General features: G+C 47.9%; 1 protein-coding gene across 2 annotated transcripts in view; it reads right to left on the minus strand.

The window, feature by feature from the left end:
- TBL1X (transducin beta like 1 X-linked) overlaps positions 1-14974 on the minus strand; it is a 216284-nt gene that overhangs the window by 141030 nt on the left and 60280 nt on the right. The gene's annotated exons all lie outside the window — the stretch shown is intronic.

Consider the following 14974-nt stretch of genomic DNA (forward strand, 5'->3'; position numbering starts at 1 on the left):
CAGGAAGCAGCCAGAGTAAAATAAGACGCTGGTAACACACGAGAATTCCAAAGGCATTGTGAGCCAACAACCTCCAAGAAACCACACTGCACTCATTCACTAAAATACGCGTCATGCTCCAGCAGGAAAAAGGAAAAAGGACTTGAAGTGGATCACACACACACACGAGCAACAATAAAACAATTCGCTGGAGAAATCAGGGCAAAGAGAAGGTGAAGGCACCAAGGCTGAGCTGCTGGGAGAGGAGGGCTGCGTGCAAAGCCCACGAGCGTTACATCAGCCGCAAGGGAACGAACCTCGGATACGGAGCCTTCTAGCCATCTAGTCAAAGAAACAAATGGGACGAGATGTCAGTATCCAAAAAGTGAAGAAGAGAACTAAAAACACAGCTTCTAGAGTGGATACACGTGCACAATTTCTCCCATGGGCCCCAGAGGGGAAACTGTGGGCTCCGTACAACTACGTTCTCAGTAAATGGGGCCAAGCACGCGTTTCATTGGGCTGCTGCTTACAACAATTCTTAACGTGAGGTAACTGCCCAACCCCGAGGCCCAGGTAAGTTAATCACGTCTGAGGGCATAAACAGCACGGTGGCGGCGTGCACATCTCCCCACAGCCAGCGGGACTCCAAGGATACACTTCAGAAGCACTCAGAGTCCCAACTGGGCTGCAGGTCTCCTGGGGTCACAGCAACACGCTACAGTATATTGTCAACACACCTCAATGCCAGTAAATATACCATTTGTATAATATCATTTTTAACAGTTGCCTAGTAACCCCCTGTAAGGGCTAAATAAACTTTTGTCACCATTGCATTCAACTCCTTGCTATTTTAAGCAATGCCTCAATAAATAAGGAGAACCATTTCTTAAGTGTCAAAAAAAAAAACTGTGGGCCACCTACATAAAAAGAGAAAGCTGCACTCTTATTACCTAAGGTTTAAGAAAGAAATACCTCATGGCGACACTACATAATGGCAGTGAGTTCAATAATGGCTTTCAGATTACTTGTGCCTCCAACAATCACCGTGGGGTCCATACACACCCGCAGCACAGGAGCACGCACGAGACTGACCGCAGTCCGTCAGTGTGCGCGAACACACTTCCGCGTGAACCAGGAAATAATTACAAAACATCTGGCACTAAAACTCCTTCACAAATTTAAGTTGAGAACTTCAGGAAAAACATAATGAGTTAAACAGGACTTATTTCAAGACAGCAACGTACTCACTCATTTTTGTGCTGGAGACGATGCTGGTTGACCCCCGTTGTTTCAAGGTAATTATGAACGGTGCTGCCTTTCACTCTGAAAAGTGTCCCAATGTGGATGGTACATTATGGGACAACCCTAGATCTTAGAGACAAGTCAGCAACGAAGACGGCCTAGGCTCCAGAACGGCAAACTAGGAATGCCAAAGTCCCAGTCTGTCTACAGAAACAGCGAGTTATGAAACCTGGAGGCCCTAACATGGCAAAGCGGGTGGGACGGGCCCTTGTTAGAACCACATGAATCATCAAAGGAAGCTTCCTCCATCTGCTATCTTGAAATAACAACATCAACAACGGAACGACTGCACTTCATCCTTCCCACTCCTCAGGAACATCTGGCATTACTGCCCCTCCCCCGCTGGCTAATGTAATGGCCACACATCCAGGTCGGTGGGTCCAGAGCAACCGAGCTGCACCATAAACTCTACGAGGGAAGGAACTGCATCTGTTTCTAGTTCTTCATTACCTGGCAAGTTGTAGTTGCCCAAGAAACAGGTGTTGAATGAGTCAATCTCTTTCTCTTTCGTAACTACTCCTTCTCAGAGTGTTTCTCTGCTTCATCGTCATCTCATCCATTAAACGTAAGCACTTGGCCCAGCACTCTGTTCTTGAATCTCTTTCCTCCAGCTTTGCTCCCTTGTAACATAATCCAAGATGGCGGCCCCCTTTGCAGGTAATTTTTTTTTTTTTTTTTTAAGATTTTCTTTCTTTTTGAGAGCGAGCAAGCACGCACAAATGGTGGGGAGGGGCAGAGGGAGAGGGAGAAGCAGACTCCCTGCAGAGTGGGGAGCCCAGGGAAGGACCTGGAGATAATGACCTGAGCCAAAGGCAGACGCTTAACCTACCGAGCCACCCAGGCACCACCCCTCCCCGCCTTTTTTTTTTGGTAAGATTTTTTTGCAGGTAATTCTAAAGCGCTATTTCAAGGCAATATTTCTTCTGCCTACTTCCTATCTCTACTTGGGTCCCTGTCCAGCACCTGAAGGTCACTATTTCAAATGCAATCTTCACCTTCTTCCCAGCCTCACATTACTATGTCTTTTGACCCACTCTTTGTTACCCTTCATTCCCAGACCCAAAACTCTGCTGCTCCCACCAAAGATTCATTCCTTTCTCTCTGCCATAGCCCTCCCAACATCCCCTCAATCAGACGCCAAGTTCAATGATTTCAACCCTGTGGAGTCTCTAACATTCACTGGCGCTCCCCTACTTGGTGGCCTGGCTTCTGAATGACCACACACAACTTCCCTCCTCCTGACCTCTCCCCCTGCAAATCCACAAAACCACATGAATCTTCCTAATGCAGAGGTCTGATGTATCTCATTACTCAACAATATGTAATGGATAACACTGCTTCAGAAAACAAACCCAAGGCCGTTATATTGCCTGTAAAGTGCTCGTTTCTACACAGCTAGAAAAGGAGGGGCCAGGGCTAAAACTACCATCAAGAATAAGTTATCGCAACACTGCAAGCAGATGCCAGCTACGGTAAACAGAATAACGCCCCTCCCACCCAAGTCACGCACATCCTAATCTCTAGAACCTGCGAACATATTAGATTACATTACATGGGGGTAAAGGTTGCTGATGGAATTCAGGTTACTAATCTGACCTTAAAAAAAGACTTTATCCGGTATCATACAAGTGTGCCCAATGTACTCAGGGGACTCCTTTAAATGGGGGAAAAGGGTTGCAAAACAATCCATCAGAGTGATGTAATGTGAGAAAACCTCAACTGCCGACAACTTTGAAGACGAAGGAAGGAGTCATGAGCCAAGGACAGGAGGCAGCCTCCAGAAGCTGGAAAAGGCAATTAAAAACAAAAAACAAAGATTCCCCCCTAGAAGCTCCAGAAAACAATGTGGCCCTGCAGATACCTCAGTTTTAGTCCGGTGAGACCCATTTTGGACTTGTGACCTCCAGAACTGTAAGAGAATACATTTGTGTTGTTTGAAGCCACTAAGTTCATGGTCACTTGTTACAGCAGCAATAGGAAACTCACACACCCTTTCTCTTGCCCTGGAGCTCCCACTGTACTATATATTCATACCATTTTATGGCATTTAGCACTCCGTATTACAGAGAGTTGACTATATACCTTGTAATCACTGCAAGAGATAATTCTAGGGGCACCTGGGTGCTCAGTCGGGTAAGTGCCTGACTTTAGCTCAGGTCACGATCTTGGGCTCCAGGCTCAGCAGGGAGTCTGCTTCTCCGTCTGCCTCTACCCTTCCACCTGCTTGTGCACACTCTCTCTCTCAAATAAATTAATAAAATCTTTAAGAGAGAGAGACAGAGAGAGAGTTCCAGGTCTCAGAGCATTTACATTACGACCAGCATGGTCTCTACAGCACCTCCCATGGGAGGCTGAGAACCAACCTCAGTATTACTGTACTCCCTCCAGTAGGGCTTCTGTGTGAAAAACCAGCCTTCACTCCGAATGCTTCAAACTTCAGCCTGTCCCTGAAAAATGCAAGCGAGTCTTCCAGTAAGGTCTTCGGAAGTAAAGAATGAAAGTTAACGACCTGGAAAAGAGCTTCACTCAGTCTGAGAACTTATCTCCAGGACAAGTGGCAAAGAACCAGCACTCAACGGTCTGCACTCATCTTTCGGGCCCAAGCCCTGGCTCCACGGGCCCTTGCGCAAGTGGTACCCCACGATTCCTTTCTCTGTTGGGAATCATTCATTAATTCCTTCACTGTCTCATCCACTGAGACCAACCTTTAGGAGAGGCTCACTACCACGCCCAGATGCAGAGGACCAGCCCAGTTCCTTTCTTTAAGGAGCCTGTCGTCTCTGAAGCAGGTAATGAAAATCCCTAATTTCCTAATTACCCAGGAGGTGACACTGTCAGCGTTGTAACAGAGGCTCCAATATTTCTTTGGGAAATGACAACAAGCGTTGGTGAGGATATATATATATGGAGAAACTGGAATGTTCATACATCGGGGCTGGGATCGTAACAGCCATTTTAGAAAACAGTCTGGCGGTTCCCCAAAAAGTTAAACACAGAATTCATACGGCCAAGCAATTCCGCTCTAAGGAATACACCCAAGAAAAATGAAAACATAGGTTTATCCAAAAACCTATAAACAAACATTCATAGCGGCTTCTTCATAACGGCCAAACCAAAGAGTGGAAAGAGCCCACATGTCCAACAAATGATGAATGGATAAGCAAGATACGGTCTATTCATGACAGGAGAGCATCATCCAAGAATAAAACATGAGTGAAATATGGACTCATGCCACAGCACGGATGAACTCTGAGAGCAGGACACCGAACAAAAGAGATAAGACACAACAAATACATATTGTAGGATTCATTTATTTGAAATGTCCAGAGTAGGCAAATCCAGAGACACGAAGATTAGTGGTTGCTAGGGCATGGCAGGGAGGGGAGGACTGTGGGCACAGGGTGTCTTTTCGGGCTGCTAAATGTTCTAAAACTGTATTGTGATAATATCTGCACAACTCTATGAATTTACTAAAAATCGCTGAATTGTACACAACAGGTGAATTTTGTGGTTATGTAATTATGCCTCAGTAAAACATAAAAAAACTCTGAGATTCTTAAAGCAAAGATTATCTACATATGTGTGTCTAAATACTGGATAAAACATACTGTTACTACAGGACCAAAAAACTACAGACAATTTCCAATGTTTAAAAAAAACGGAAACTTCATTTGCTCTGATATGAAGGATTTTAAATAGTGCATTTCCTCTAATGTCAAAAGCATAATTGCATAATTTAACTTAGTAAGAGGCATATAGAAGGGCTTTCTAATTCAAATTACGCCTGAACAATAAATTTTATTGAATCAAGTCAACATTTATACATAACATGATTTTCAGCTGCTTTGCAATGAAACCCCAAATACATAAAACACTTGTTACAGTCACAACGGAATCCAGAAGATGAAACTCGCTAGAATATCTGCTTATTAGGAGTCAAGAACACAAACACCTGAATCCCTAGTTTAAGTGGATTTTAAACTCAATATAAGTAGATTAAGAAATTCGATGTTCCGTTGTGAGACATGACAAAAGCTTCAAGAATGACAGTAAAATATATTTTAAAAACTGCCCAATAGCTAATGAACCCATTGTAGAGCCTTCTTCCAGACAAGTGTGAAGTTCAACGTGCTGGAAAGAGGTCTGTAACTCACCCACTTTCATTTCAGCTTGTTTCTGCGAATATACTCTTCTATTTCAAACCGCGCCATAATATCAGAATTTTGTAGAGCTGTTTTTGTTTTCCCAGGTTCTTCAAAAGAACCCGGTCCAATGTGGTCCATCTTGGCGGCATACTGCACACTGGTAGGTCAGTGAGAAGGACACTACACAGCTGACCCATCTCACTGCCAGACCGTGCTTCTCACTGAAAGAGGAAGAGGAGGCCGTCGAGGAGCCAGCAGAAGTCCTGGACCCCGATCTGCTGCCCCTGCTTAGCTGGACCCCCGGGTCCCAACGTATTCAACTCTGGACTATAACACCACTGGTTCACCCACGGTACTAGTTTCCCATGGTTGTTAACAAATCTGCATAAACTTAGTTGCTTTAAGCAACACAGATTTGCCCTCCAGGTTCTGGAGGTAAGATGGCTGACGCGGGTCAGAGGGACGTGTTCCTTCTGGAGGCTGCAGGGCAGACTCCATATCTTCACCACGTCCAGCTTCTGGAGGCTGCCGGCATCCTGCGGCCCCTGGGCCCCCATCCTTCTGACCTCAGCTTCGGTGGACACGCTTCCTCTGTGCGGCCGACCCTCCTGCTGCCCTCCTCCACGCAGAAGCCCCTCTGTGAGGACCACGGCCTCACCGGATGATCTTCCCACCTCAAGATCCTGCAGACATACTCCCAGGCTCCAGGGCTAGGACGGGGACACCTTTCGAGGACCCCTGCTCTGCCTGGCACAACTATGAAGGACCGTCTTCAGAAACGGGAAGAACACCCAGAGTCTATGACACATGATCCAGTGTGTGGTGACAGCAGCAGAAATGGCGCTTGGAGACAGGAGTGCTATTTTTAGGACTCTGACCAGCAGGCGTAGCCATTCCTTGGGAGACGATTGTGGTCGAGGGGGTGGGCACGTGTGGGCTCTGCCTTGCACACTTAATAGTTAGGCTGGCCTGACACCAAGAACCACAGGTGGGTACAAGTCTGGCCAGCTCCAGTTCATGCGAGCTTGACCTCGGAAGGCACACAAACACTGACATCTTATTCACTTAATCCCCACGTGCACTACTAGCCCCAAATCATGGATAAATGGATTGAGGCCAGATGATTTTCCCAAGACCACAGAGCTGTGCAGCATGAAGCCTGGCATCTGAATTCCAGAACACTCCCTCTTCCGCTACCCATAAACGTCATCTTCCCCATCTTCCCAAAGCCTACAGCATCAGCTCAGTCCTCAAACACCTCCAACCCCTCTTCTCTAAAACACCAGACTAGAAATGGATGATCTCAAAGCCAGAAGAAATGCGACCACAAGATTTACAGGCCCAGATGGAGGCCCCCTTGAGGACTTGTGGGCAAGCAGGGCCAAGCTATGCACGATGTGGCCCTGCCCACGTGGGGACCTCTTCCTGGACACCACATGCCTCACCTCCTCCCTCATCTAAGGGCCTGGCACCCACATGTGCAGCACGTCTTTAGTGGGTACCCAGTAAGCACCACACCTTCCTCGCAGCTCTGCCCCCAGCGGTGGGGGCCACTGGTACACGCCAGCCCCTCTGACCAGATCTGAGGTTCTCAGCAAGGGAAACTATGCTCTACGCCTCCAGCACCTGCTGAGCGCCTGGCATCGTGTGCTCATGAAGCATCTGCACCACGAAGCCATCATTCTCTTTCTCCTGACCTCTATCCAAAGCTAAACATGGAGAGACAGCCTCTCCACAAACATCCTGGAATGCAAGTGTGCCCCCAAACCACCATGTGCCAATACAATTCTTCCCCCATATTTATAGGGGGCTCTATGTTTGCATAGGAGTCCCTACTTTTTTACCGATCACTGGCTAGCAGGAAGTTGGAAAGGGAAACCTTAGAACATAACCTAATTTATACGTGCAGAAGAAAGTTTTATTGAAACACGCCTTACCGAGGCACCTGGGTGGCTCAGTCACTGATGTGTCTGCCTTTGGCTCAGGTCATGATCCCACAGTCCTGGGATCGAGCCCCACATCAGGCTCCCTGGTCAGAGGGGAGTCTGCTTCTCCCTCTGCCCCTCCCCCGCTCATGTGCCAATAAGAAAGAAAGAAAGAAAGAAAGAAAGAAAGAAAGAAAGAAAGAAAGAAAGAGAGAGAGAGAGAAAGAGAAAGAAAGAAAGAAAGAAAGAAAAGAAAGAAAAGAAAGAAAGAAAGAAAGAAAGAAAGAAAGAAAGAAAGAGGAAGGAAGGAAGGAAGGAAGGAAGGAAGGAAGGAAGGAAGGAAGGAGGAAGGAAAGGAAAAGAAAGAAAAAAGAAAAGAAATATGCCATACTAAAAATCAGAATATTATAAACTACATTTTGAAAATATGAAATCAACTCTACTTTGGACCTTTGAGCAGAACAGAAGGAGCCCTGTGGTCTTAAAATCACTGTCACCAACGTCATCAACATGGTATACGCAACAGTGCCCCAAAATTACAATACCCTGGGCAAAGGTGGCTAACAGGGGACACGGCGTCCCATGGCATACGTCATGTGTGCAGAGTGCGCCGTGTTCCATGTGCACACGCACAGATGTATGCTTATGTGTGTCTACATACATGTCTTATATTTAAAAACTTAGGCAATGAGGCTCCAAGACACTCTTCAGTCCACAGTGTTCAAACTTTGGCACTATTTACATTTGGGGCCAGGTCATTCTTTGGGGTGGGGGCTGTCATGTGTACTGTAGGACGTCCAGCAACATCCCTGTTGTCTCCCCACAACATGCCAGGAACATTCCCCCCCCTCTCCGGACACTGCCAGATGCTCCCGGGGGAACACAACTGCCCCCGGGTGAGAATCGCTGCTCTAAGTTACGCAAAGTCCCCAGAGTGTGGCCTGACACTACGTAAGGCGTACACAGTCCTTGACACGAGAACAATCTGCTTTCCCAGATTACTGTGAATTACAACCAGAATTATCTTCTTTGAGAGGTCTTAAAAATGCAATAAATTCTGCATTACACTTTTGTGACCCATATTCCATTAAAACGACTAAACTATAAGCTCTTATGAAAAAAATCTGCATTTTTCTATGCAAAAAAAAAAAAAAAAAGTCCATAGTTTACCAAGATGATTTTGAAGAGTCTAACAAAACCCGAAATTGCTCCCTTTCATTACCTTTACACCGAAGCCCGCAATCAGGGAGAAAGCTCGGGAGGTGGTCTTGCATTAACTCAGATTCCATCTTCCCCGTTGACCGACATTTTTCCAGCTTACATAAATACCGCCTCTAAATTACTGTTTATTTTCATTCGGCTTGTGGACAAAGCATCCAATGGATTGCTAGACACAGAGCCTACATCAAAGCTCTCCTTTTCTCCTTTTCTCCATGACTCCGAAAAGGATTTCTACGCTTTCGTCTGACTCGCTCTCCCTCCCACGGGGGCACAGAACCCTGGGGCCGAACCCGAGAGGGCTGTTTCTGGGACCCCGGCCCCTCGGCCCCGCTTGAAAGTGACTACGATCAGAAGAGAAGGGGGCTCAGAGGGATTCCTGAGCGCTGGTCCAGGCTGGGCACAGAGAGGGAGCGCGCCACGGCTGTCCCCTCTGCCCTGACTTCTCGGAGCTATCTGGTCCGCTTCTGCCACCCTCCAGGGCGCTCTTCCCCACGTGGCAACTCCAAGAAAATGAAAGCGTTCTTCATGTTGCTTCTAGGACCTGAGCAGAGGGGAGCCATCGCAGGACTCTTTCCAAAATTCCAAAGCGAACTAGCTGTTGCATGTCACTAAGTCCGGACGGTGAGGTGTCCGAGTCCTGCCGGACCCCCACACACGCTCAGAAACTATGGGCAGCTGAAGGACTCACAAGAATTCTGGACAGTGAGCCCAAGGTACGACAGAGCTCACATCCAGGGGGCCCACATGGTACAGAAGGAAGCAAACAATTCCCCTTATTTTTACTCAGAAAACATAAGAATTTGAGCAGCTTTTATACCAGCTTGGAATGCACCATCTCTGACACCTGTTTGGAAGGTCTAATCCTATGGAGCTGGGGTCGGTGGACTATTTCTGGAAAAGGCTAGACAGGAAATAAGGTAGGCCTGGTTCGCCAAAAGGCCAAAGGCATCACACCTGTTACGCGATGTAGAGGTTACATAAGAAAAAAATCTCCCCCAAATTTTCATTGACAACATTCGACATTTTATGAACACGATTTTGTCGTGTTCATGTCGCAAAAAAATCTCTTTTGATGTTTTTCACCCAACCACTTAAAACTGTCCGAACCATTCTTAGCATGAAGGGTGTACAAACATGGGCGGCAGGTAGGGTGTGGCCGGGGGCTGCTGGAGGTGAGACCCCTGCTATGGGGAGCAGAGACGGCCTTCACCCCTGGTGGCCGAGCCCGCCGGCCCAGCTCTGGGCCTGGAGAGAAGACAGGATGCGGCGCGGGCAGCCACAAGGCCACAGAGGATGTGAGAGAAATCTACACTTGGACATCCGGGAGGAAAAGGTCCTTCTGAGCTCACAACCCGCTCTTTGTGTTGTTTCTGCTAAGAAACTTAGGCCAGGGGACAAGTGATATCTTCAAACATGAAAAAGGTATGGTATTTTTTATATAAATGACACTGCTTACCCGTAAGCTTTGTGCCTTATTTTTTGTTAGTTTGCATAGATATAAATCAAGATTAGTGTTGCTCCCTTATGATAACCCTTGTATTGCACACACATCAATGTGTACATCGAGTGATCACATGTGGTCTGCTGGAGGTCTTTTCATCACGTCTTTGTAGAAACCCTTGTTGTTTTCCAAAAGAGCACCAGAAATCCTACACACTAAGCTTAATGAATAGTAAAATATTTAATACTAAAATAGCACAGACGGGATGCTTTGATAACCATCGGTCACGAAACCTACTTAAGATTTTCTCTGTGCAACTATAAGAATTATCAATAGATCTTTGGCAGAGGGGGGGTGGTTTAAAAACAGTGCACAACGCAGAGAGGAGCACAGAAGACCAGTAGAAAGTAATGCAAATGGATTAGGAGGGGGGTGCCTGGGTGGCTCAGTCAGCTGGGCATCTGACCCTTGGTTTCCGCTCAAGTCATGAACTCAGGGCCAAGTCAGGATCTCAGAGTCGTGAGATCCAGCCCCACTACCTGTTGAGCTCGGCCGATCAGGGAAGTGATCAGCGGGGAGTTGGCTTCCCTCCCTCTCCCTCTGCCCCTCTCCCAGATGGCGCATACAACGCTCTCTCTCCTACTCTCAAATAAATACATAATCTTAAAAAAAAAAAAAAAAAGAGAGAGAAAGAAAATGGATTAGGAGGTGAGTGGAAACGGAACTTTGGAGAATACCTATTAATAGAGTTTGGACTTGTGGACCACGTAGGTGGGCGGAGACAGAAAATACAGAAGGAAAAGGAAAAAAATCACCATGCAACAAAGACGAAGCCAATTTGGTAGAATGCTAACAACACATGAAAGTATTTGTTCATTTTTCCATGGGCTCACAATTTTTTAAAATATCCAGTCGGGAGTAAAAAATGCATAAACTTTGGCTACACCCACGTCATTCTGCTGACACCAGCTCCACTTGGCTATGACCTGCCTTCAACAAAATACCTAGTTAAGTCAGTCTCCATATAGAAATGGTTCAAAATGCTCTTGGTTCAGGAAAAAAACACCCCACTGAGTTTGCATGTGTTCAGCTTGACATTGATAGCTCACTGCACACTATCACAGGTCCATCTGGACCTTCCCAGCCCAGGGCTGGACGGGGTGACCGCCCTCCCCGTTGCAGGCTCAGGAAGGCCAGGCACTGTGCAGTCAACCTCGAAATAATCAAAATAAAAACTGGGCAGAATTTCCACGGCCGACACACATTCACAAGCTGTCCAGCTAAGCCACCTCCCCAGAAAGCTTCACAAATCCCACGGGGGCAGCATGGGGTCTGCGACAGTCGTATTTACTGTGCTGTCAGCTGAGCAGGGACCTAACAATCAGCAGGAGCTTGGAATATGTTAGGGTAATTCACAACGGCCTTTACATGCATCTGTTAGGCTGGGTGGTGGTACCCGCGTGAGTCATATGAACATTTTTCTCACTCCTTGCCAGGATCTACACGCAGGGCTTGGGGCGGGGGCGCGCAGTGGTTTGGATTTTTACTGCTGTTTTTAAAAACAACAGATTACCTTTCTGAACCCTAGTGAAGTCTGCACAGAACTTTGTGTCTCCAGCTCTTCTCGGTCAAGGTCAGTGACCTGCTCCTCAGATAAGCCTTCACCGCTCCGATTTCCTGGAGGCCCCGTGGAGGAGTGAGCACCTGTAGCCTCCCCCTCCTGACTGGTAAAGCATGTCTTCAAGGGAAAGCCCAGCGAACACCTCAACGTTGTGCAAGACCCACAGCCCGACGTACGACGGGACTTTTGTACTGAACACTACCCAGCTTGCCCTACCCCGTCCGCGCACACGGGCTGAAGCGCCCCGCGAGCCTCGGGCTTCCTGAAAAGGCCATTTTAAACTGCATCGTGAATGGTACAGCGTCGACGAGGCGTCCGTGTGGGGCCGGAGAGCTCGCTCAGCGGCGGGCGCTCTCGTGGCTTTCCTCCCGGTGTCTTCACCCTGCGGGACACGTACATCCTCCTAGACTAGATTTCCTTTCTCACACTTCCTCTTCAAGGAGCTGGATGTCCTCCAGTGCTTGGTTAAATGAGCTGGCACTTCAAGGACCTTTTAGCATGGATGTGATGAGATCGAATGCTGTTCCTCGGCTGTCACGGAGAAGGAGATCATGTGGCTATCAACTTGTGTACTGGAATTTTACATCTGTGTGGGACTCCTCTCTCTCCCCGCTGCTACATACCACACCTGCTACCTGAAGACTTCACTTCAGCTCAAACAGGTCATTCAAAATACTTGCCCTTTAGACTTCATCAAGATAAAAAGCTTCTGCACGGCAAAGGAAACAGTCAACAAAACTAAAAGGCAACCCACCGAACGGGAGAAGTTATTTTCAAACAGCGTATCAGATAAAGGGCTAGTATCCAAGATCTAGAAAGACCTTACCAAACTCAACATCCAAAATACAAATAATCCACTCAAGAAATGGGCAGAAGGGGGCGCCTGGGTGGCACAGCGGTTAAGCGTCTGCCTTCGGCTCAGGGCGTGATCCTGGCGTTATGGGATCGAGCCCCACATCAGGCTCCTCCGCTGTGAGCCTGCTTCTTCCTCTCCCACTCCCCCTGCTTGTGTTCCCTCTCTCGCTGGCTGTCTCTATCTCTGTCGAATAAATAAATAAAATCTTAAAAAAAAAAAAAAAGAAAGAAAGAAAAAGAAATGGGCAGAAGACATGAACAGACATTTCTCCAAAGACAACATCCAAATGGCCAACAGACACACGAAAAAATGCTCCACATCACTTGTCATCAGGGAAATACAAATCAAAACCACAATGAGATCTCACCTCACACCTGTCAGCATGGCTAAAATCAACAAGACAGGAAACAACAAATGTTGGAGAGGATGTGGAGAAAGGGGATCCCTCCTACACTGTTGGTGGGAATGCAAGCTGGTGCAGCCACTCTGGAAAACAATATGGAGGTTCCTCAAAACGTTGAAAATAGAGCTACCTTACTACCCAGCAATTGCACTATTGGGTATTTAAAAGATATAGATGTAGTGAAAAGAAGGGGCACATGCACCCCAATATTCACAGCAGCAATGTCCACAATAGCCAAACTGTGGAAGGAGCCGAGATCCCCGTTGACAGACGGATAAAGAAGATGTAGTTCATATATACAATGGAGTATTACTCGGCCATCAGGAAGGATAATACCCACCATTTGCACTGACATGGATGGAACTGGAGGGGATTATTCTGAGTGAAGTAAGTCAACCAGAGAAAGACAATTATCATATGGTTTCACTCAGATGTGGAATATAAGCAACAGCACGGAGGATTATAGGGGGAGGGAGGAAAATCTGAAGGGAGAGAAATCAGAGGGAGACGAACCATGAGAGACTATGGACGGTGGGAAGCAAACTGAGGGTCACTGGAGGGGAGGGAGGTGGGGGGACGGAGTAACTGGGCGACGGGCATTAAGGAGGCGATGTTGATGGGTGAGCACTGGGTGTTAAACACAACTGATGGATCACTGAGCACTACATCTGCGACTAATGATGTATTATGTGTTGCCTAACTGAATTTAAGTTTTAAAAAAGAAAAAGAAAAGGAACACGAAAAAAAAACCCTACTTGCCCTTTGCAAGCATGGACACTCAACGAGAGCCACTAGGGCCCCAGGGCAGCACCAGGCACGGCAGCCAGAGGTGGTAAGCACGCATTCACACCTCTGGTCCTCCTCTGTCCTGGCCTCCCAGAGTTTGCTTTCAATCAGCACACGGGCCTGAATCGCTGACCCAGACCCAGAATCCGGGCAGGCAGGTAGGAGGAAAGCAGGTGGAGGGAGAAGAGAAAGGAGCCAGAGCTCTGGCTCAGAACCAGGAAAACACAGGTGGTCAGGGTCACCCAACATTCCTGTTGCCCTGAGAAGGGAGACACTCGGGGGGCCAAGATTGGATGGACAACGACGCGCCTAGATTCCTGCCCCCCCTTCAGCCCGCCTGCTGATTTTCTGCCCCACCCCCTAGCCCCACAACAGCCACACACACTCACACAAGCACCCGGGAGCAACAGCAAATCAAGTCCAGGGATGCCCTGAAGGTGACCAGCGAGCACATTCGACCAGAACTCGCAGGTACAGACTTGGGTCCCCGTGTCAGCAGGAACTCCAGCGTCTTGACTCTCCGACTGCACTTTCCTTGTCCCTCAGATGACAAAGCCTATCGTGGCCATCGCATCGGGCCGCGTGCAGAGGAAGTGAGATGCAGGCATGGTGAGAACCGCAAAACAGAGAAACACTGACGGGTGACCACGGCCCGGGGAGACGGGCCGAGGGCTGGCACTGCATTCCTCTTGCGACTACACAGCCAAGCTGTCACCGTACAGGGGAAGTGACAGCTTCTCAGGACACCAGAGTTTTCGGGGAGACCCCACTTATGATGTCCTTGCAACACAGACCCTTCGAAACACCACATACAGAGTCGTGTGGAATCCCATCCCGATTCCAGCGTGTCTCATACAGTCTGGAGCAGTGGACACTTACGAGGTTTTAACTGCCCCTTGTCTACCCCACTTCCTAACAGTACCCCCATTTCTTTAGGGGTGAGCGTCTTTCCTTCTCCATGTCACAAGCATTTCTGAGAACAGAGGGGAATGGACCGCAGTGCTAGGAGACCTCAGCCCCTCTTGCTTGGGCCTCTCCCAAGGTTTTAGGGACAAAGCAAAGTGTTTACAAGCTCCCATGACTATAAAAATTTGCAAAAGCAACACATATTGACGGCAGTCCAGTTAAGTCCACTTCTCCCTCCACGGTCTACCCCACGACAGAGGACAATGGGGAAGCAGGCTATCGCCATGCACTCCGTTCTGGCTTCACAGGGTTCAGCTACGAGGTTCCCGAGCACCCCCTGTACCGCTGTGTCATCGCGAGCTGTGCGGGCCTAAGAATGCCCTCCA

Source organism: Ursus maritimus (genome assembly GCF_017311325.1).
Source record: "Ursus maritimus isolate PB19 chromosome X unlocalized genomic scaffold, ASM1731132v1 scaffold_X1, whole genome shotgun sequence".
In the NCBI taxonomy this organism is placed as follows: Eukaryota; Metazoa; Chordata; class Mammalia; order Carnivora; family Ursidae; genus Ursus; species Ursus maritimus.